The following is a 7369-nucleotide window of genomic DNA, read 5'->3' on the forward strand; positions in this document are numbered from 1 at the left end:
AATAAAATGATTAAAAATGTATGTGATTGTCTTTTGTATATTCTGTGTATTTATGATTTATTTAATACTATAATCAAGTTTGATTCTGTTTTTATATACTTGACATTTGTTTTATATATACACCAATCAGCCATAACATTAAATCCTCTTGTCACGTTATGGAGGTGAGAACGGATTCAAGTGCAGGTAAGGCAGTTTAATAAGAAGACAAATCCACAGGGTTAGGCAGAAATCAATAACCATAGACAGGCAAGGGTCAAACGATCATGCAAACAATCCAAACTAGGCAAGGCAGAGAATCAGAGTCGAGGGAATAACAAAGCCAAAAAAACTGAATAAACAAACAAGGTATCAAGGCTTGGTAACGACAGAGACAAAAAGTAGCTGAACATATTACTTTGCAAAGATATTGTGTATGAGAGTCTCTTTTATGTGTGGTGTGATTGTGAGTGTAATTGGGAACAGGTGTCTCTGATTAGTCTTCAGGAGAAGGTGACGTGTCTGTGTGTAGTTTTGGGAGTTGTAGTCATTGGCCATGTTTGTAGTTTGCAGTACATTCTGGAAAATGGAGTCGTGAGTCTGCCATGACATGACACAACCCCTCCCCAAAGGCGCTACTCCTGGAGCGCCAGAAAACACTCCCTCCCCCGGTGGTCCTGGCCCTCTGGGCAAAATGTTTTCGCAGCCCCTCAGGTCTTGAGGCAGGCATTGTCCAAAGAGATAGCAGGCTCCTCAAGGAGCCAAGGGGTAGGCATGAGGCTGGGGCAGGTTCGCCGGGGTTGCTAGACAGCATCCAGGCATGGGAAGCTGGGTCGTCAGTTTCAGCAGGGCGAGAAGACAGAGCATCGTCCTCAGCAGAAGAGGAAGGCAGGGCAACGTCCTCAGCAGATTAGGAAGGCAGAATTGGTTGGCTGGTTCAGCAGAATCAGGCATGAGCTTGGCTGGTTGTGACATCAACCTCAGACAAGTATCTTGGGAGGTCATCTCGTGGCCCTCAGACAGGAACATGGTTTGAGAGGCTGTCTCATCGGCCTCGGATAGAAACATGGCTGGAGAGGCCATCTCTTCGACCTCGGACAGGAACATAGCTGGAGAGGCCGTCCCGTCGATCTTGGACAGGAACATGGCTGGAGACATGGCATTGTGTCTTTCTCACCTGTGTATTATGTCATACACCCACCATAAGTGGTACCTTATAATATTGTCATTAATAAATTGGATTAGACTTAAACCCACATTCAAGCTGCCAAATTACAAACCAGTGTTTTTATTTTTGTTGGTTACAGCCGGTGTTTTCTCATTTTGTTTGGATGCAAGCCAATTTTTACATGTTTTATGCTCTGGTGTTTTTTTCATGGATATAAATGAATGCAGAGTGCTGACATGGAACAGTGCAAAAGATGCCATGCAAACATTACAAGAGCTACATAAGTGAGTGGTCTGGTTGAACAGTGGTATCTCTCTTTTTTTTCTTCCAAATTTACTAATTTACCTGTGGACATTCCAAATTGTTGTATTGGCTACTTGTGCAATGTCTCTGATTGATTTTTACTCTTTTCTCAGCTTCAAAATAGCTTGATTGTCTCCCAAAGACAGCTCTCTGGTCTTCATGTAGGGTTATCCTTTTTAACACCAAATGCAGTCTTCTCATTCGAAACCCAGATCTCAAAGCAAGAGTATACATTCAGAGCTATTAACATTTTAAACAATAAAATAATATTATATTCTAATAATATTTTAATAAATCAGTCTAACAGGACACACCTGGGTAACAAGAAACACCTGAAAACTGTTACAGTTATTCACACCTCTAATGTTATAACAGTTTCTTCACTTGGGTGGGTTCAAACAAAAGTTGTCATGTTCTAACTTGTGTGTGATATAAATATCAGGAAATGAAAGCTGGAATTCTGATATATCACCTCATATTCATCTTTTGATCTCAAACCAAAATGTATAGTAATGAAAATAGAATTGGCCTCGCTGTTCCAATACTTTATCTCCTTCATATAGAATTGCATCAACCTTCCATCCCTGCTAAAATCTGTTTTCTCTCTGAAAATATTAGGGGCAGTTACCCAGAGTTGAACCTCCCCCCCATTTCAATATCAAGGGTAGACCAGCATATCATGTACAGCAACTTCTTGACTCCAAAATACAGGCTCATTGCATGTTGTACCTTGTGGAGTTGAAGGGGTATGGTCCAGAGAATCCCTTCTGGGTTAGGATATCCTAGACCCATCACTAATCACAGACTTCCACAGAGAACACTGGACCTGCTTGCTCCCAGGCCCAGAAGTAGACCCTGTAGAAGGGGTGGCTCGGCTTTGGGAGCCGCTCATGGGGTGGAGTGGGGGCAGTTCACTGTGACAAATGCCGAGGAGATTTCACCTCCTCACCAGCAGAGGTCATATTTTCCAAAATTTTGGTGCAAACCAAAATTGCCCATGTCCATGCAAATTGGCCATGCCCTTTCCTGTCACTTCTGGATTATTCTCTGGATTACCTTTTGGCCCTGATTTGTATGCCTGATTGTCTTTATGACCATTGCCTGCTTCTGACACTGATTTTGGTTTACATGTTTAATTTTAAAAAAAACCTCTTGCATATGGGTCCTCACCCTGTTCCAAGTTTCACATGTAACACTAAGTCATAACTGTGACCACTTTAAAAAAAAAAAAAACAATTATTTTACAGCCCCCAATTCTAAAAAAAATTGGGATGTTGTGTAAAATGTAAATAAAAACAGAATGCAATGCTTGCAAATCTCATAAACCCATATGTTATTCACAATAGAACGTAGAAAACATATCAGATGTTTAAACTGAGGGAATGTACCATTTTAAGAAAACAAATAAGGTAATTTTTAATTTGATGGCCACAATACATCTCAAAAAAGTTGCGACGGGGCAACAAAAGATTGGAAAAGTAAATGTTACTAAAAAGAAACAGTGGGAGGTTAATTGGAAACAGGTCAGTAACATGATTGGGTATAAAAAGAGTATCTTAGGGGGGCAGAGTCTGTCAGAAGTAAAGATGGGCAGAGGTTCACCAGTCTGCAAAAAACTGCATCTACAATTTGTGGAACAATTTCAGAATAATGTTCCTCAATTTAAAATTGCGAAGACTATGAATATCTCATCACCTACAGTACATAATATCATCAAGAGAGTCTGAGAATCTGGAGAAATCGCTGTGCTGATGGGACGAGGGTGAAAATCAATATTGCATGCCTGTGATCTTCAGGCCCTCAGGCGGCACTGCATTAAAAACGGGCATGATTCTGTAATGAAAATCACTGTATGAACTCAGAAACACCTTCAGAACTCATTGTCTGTGGTCACAGTTCGTCATGCCATCCACAAATGCTGACTAAAGTTCTATCATGCAAAGAAGATCATGTGAACATGATCCAGAAACTCTGCCATCCTCTCTGGGCCAAAGCTCATTTAAAATGGACTGAGGCGAAGTGAAAAACTGTTCTGTGGTCAGACGAAATTCTTTTTGGAAATCATGGATGCTGCATCCTCTAAACTAACGAGGACTAAAGAGGAGAGGAACCAATTACTTTTTATCAGCGCTCAGTTCAAAATCCTGCATCTCTGATGGTATGTGGATGCGTTAGTGCTTATGGGCAGCTTGCACATCTGGAAAGGCACCATCAATGCTGAAAGGTATATACAGGTTTTAGAGAAACAAATGCTTCCATCCAGATTCCATCCCATATTTACTTCTGAGAGACTCTGCCTCTCTAAGCTACTCTTTTTATACCCATCATGTTACTGACCTGTTGCCAATTAACCTAACTAGTTGCGAAATGTTCCTTCAGCTTTTTAGTAACAAATACTTTTCCAGCCTTTTGTTGCCCCTGTAAGGTGGGTGACAAGATGTCTGAACCCAGAGAGAACTACTCTCTGAGAACAAAGAACTGCTACGAGAACAAACACTGAACCTCTCTCTCACAAAATTAGCATCTCCATCTGAATTAGTACATCAAGCTCAGTGGAGACTAGGAAATGTCTGAGCCAGGAGAGATCCACTCTGTGAGGACACCAGACCTCTCTCTCGCAGACTTAGCGTCTCCATTTGAATCAACACATGCTGAGTAGAGATCAGGAAATCGTCACTACACTGTTTCCTCCTTCCTCTCCTCACACCCTTCTCTCTCTCTCTCTCTGTGTCAAGATCACCCTAAACACACCCAAAGTCTGTATACATTACATAACATGTTTTAATGTGAATAAGATGTCTACTATACATGTTTACTGTATTATAAAAAAGGTCTCAGTGCAACTGGAAAATATGGTCTCATTCCTTCAACAGCAGTTTAAATAAAATAGTACATGCCCTTAAAGGCATACCATCCCAGGGTCCCTCATTCAGATTACCTCCTGTATGTAAATAAAGTACATCCTCCCACAAACATCAAATTATAATCACAAAGAGCACCTTTTGGAGGACCCACAGAGCATCTGGGTATTTAGAGGAGAGCTGGCCAAGAGTCAGGGAATCTGTAGACAGATCTCCCACACGATCACTGTGTGTAGTTTTTCTCTACCAGGTATGTAAGTGTTGTCTCTATATGTTGTTATTATGTTTTGAATTTGATTGGAATGTAATGTTGAATGTAATTCTTTCTTATTATTATCAATCGTAGTATTGGATTTGGATGTTTTCATACCTGGTTAAATAAATTATTAGACTTAGACTTAGATTATATTCTGAATTATTCTGAAATTATTGTCTCTAGTAAATTACAGTAGTCCGTGTTACAGCAAATCTGCGACCAGGTTAGTACAGGCTAACAATTTGGCACTAAGTTTTGCTTATATTTTTCTCATTTGTAAGTCGCTTTGGATAAATGCGTCTGCTAAGTGAATAAATGTAAATGTAAATGTAAGTTAAGTGTACTTAGAGTGTACAGGCTTGATGGGAAATTTCCATTTAGGACAACATAAAGTTCATCAACCAAGTCTAAATAGGATGAAGTCTAAACCTCTGATTACTGTAATATTCTTCTAGCTAACGTATACATAGGAAACTATGGTATGATTATATAAAGCTAATTCTACTCAGATATTATTGGTCTATCTCTGTAGATTTTAGTGGTCATGACCTCTGACTAGAGATAACATTACTATAACTAAGTGTTACTATCTAAGGGGATTAATAAAGTACTATCGGAAAGGGCAAGCATGGGGCGATCGTCTAAATAGTATTAGTCAATTACCACTGGCTAATGACCAAGACTGGCGAGTTGGTGACCATGAGATCCGCGCACACGACCGGCGCGAGACTCGACACAGAATCCGAATGAATGAGTACAATTAAAGTATAGAATAAATTAGAATTAATCAAGTATACAAGATTAAAAGTATAAAAATATGAATAACTAAGTAATGAATACAACATTGAGGTTTTTACAATTGGAGTCAGATTTAATTTAAGAGAGTCAATCAGAATTGGAATGACAAATTGAAATATATTCACATTGCTTCAAAAAGACAAGAACATGTGGGAATCCTTCTACCACGTCATTGGATACCATCGTTGGACCAGTGAGTGGACCCTTACACCCCCGTTGCAACTTTTTTGAGACTTACTGTGGACATCAAATTCAAAATTACCTTATTTTTTCCTTAAAATTGTACATTCCCTCAGTTTAAACATTTGATATGTTCTATTGTGAATAACATATGGGTTTATGAGATTTTCAAATCATTGCATTCTCTTTTTATTGACATTTTACTCAGAATCCCTACTTTTTTGGAATTGGTGTTGTATTTGGCTGATGCTTGTGACAGGAGACAACTAAGCAGAAAGAGGCAGACAGTGTGTGATACATGAACCAGTAGAGGGAGACTGCAAACTACACAAAGGGACCAGAAACCGGCAGAAATATAGACATCTGAAGAGGGAAAGAGAGATCAATCTGCAGAGAATCTGCAATGCAAACTAGACATTTATGCACTTATGAGGCTTAAAATATAAAATATATTTTTGTAAGGGAGATGAGGGTTTTCCCTACAAAATGATTTCTAAAATCACATGACAACAGCATTGCTAATATTGTTTGACTGTTGCCTATAGCGTTCCTTATCAGTGTACGTTAAAGTAGCCTCTAGCCTCCACTGTCTGTTGGTGTAAGCAGACAAATCCATTGCTGAGATATGGCCTGACATTCTGTTTCCAGTACTGTCCCAAGTGATCAAAGAATGATGATGATTCGAATAAATTTGTATGAGTTACAAAAAGGGTTTATGAAAATTATTATGGGGAGACTTTTGAGATGATGCTGAATCAGAGTGACAAAATTCAAGAAGAAGAAGAAGAGCAAAAATAAGAAGAAGAAGAAGAAAAGAAGAAGATACTGATGAAGAAGAAAGAGAAGAAGTATCATATAATCACCATAGAACCCTTACACATTCTGTGCTTTGACAGCTAATAAAAAGATAAATAAAATAAAGTTCTTCCACATTGCTAGTACCTGTCAGAACATGCTGGTCACATGCTGGTATTCTATACATAGAGTTTGTTCGGAATGAAAAATAAAGTCATTTGGGTGTTTCCTCCAGGGTAAATTTGTGGGCTGAACTGTGTGAATCATCAGTTAATGATGTAATGGAAAGAATCACAGTGCTTTAAATAGTTTCTACTGTTTGTACTTACAAATTACACCCATTATCCTTTTATCATTTAACATTTTATTTAGTGTATGTCACATCTAGTTACAACTGGTTGTGATATTAAATGAGAGGACCAAAGTTCAATATCCATTAATAGCTGCGCAGTGAAACTACTATGGTCGAGCAGTGCATTATATCATGATGTCTCATTTATGGCATAATAAGAATGATTTAAGGCTAACTATCACGCACACACACACACACACACACACACACACACACACACACACACACACACTTAAAGGCAGATAGGCAGCTGCGTTTATGATTTCTCTCTTTCATAAGCAAAACCTATGGATGTGTAAATTTTATCTTTGATTGGATGATGTGTGCTAAGTTTATTTACATTTAGTTGCTCCTCCAAAGGCCATTCTGGGAAACGGGATGATAGAAAAATAATCAACCTTGTTTGCTTTCATTACACACACTTTCAGATATATTACATGGCCAAAAGCTTGTGGACACTTTAACCATCACTCCCATGTGTGCTTTTTGAACAATTGCCACTCTTCCAGGAAGACTTTACACTACAGTGGAACATGACTTGATTTGTGCTCATTCAGCCACAAGAGCATTAGTAAAGTCAGGCACTGATGCCATGCGAGGAGGTCTAGAGAACAATCAGCTTTCCAATTCATCCCAAAGGTGCAGGCCACTCGAGTTCTCCCACACCAACCTTGACA

The sequence above is a fragment of the Ictalurus punctatus genome, chromosome 29, assembly GCF_001660625.3.
Source record: "Ictalurus punctatus breed USDA103 chromosome 29, Coco_2.0, whole genome shotgun sequence".
Lineage (NCBI taxonomy): Eukaryota > Metazoa > Chordata > Actinopteri > Siluriformes > Ictaluridae > Ictalurus > Ictalurus punctatus.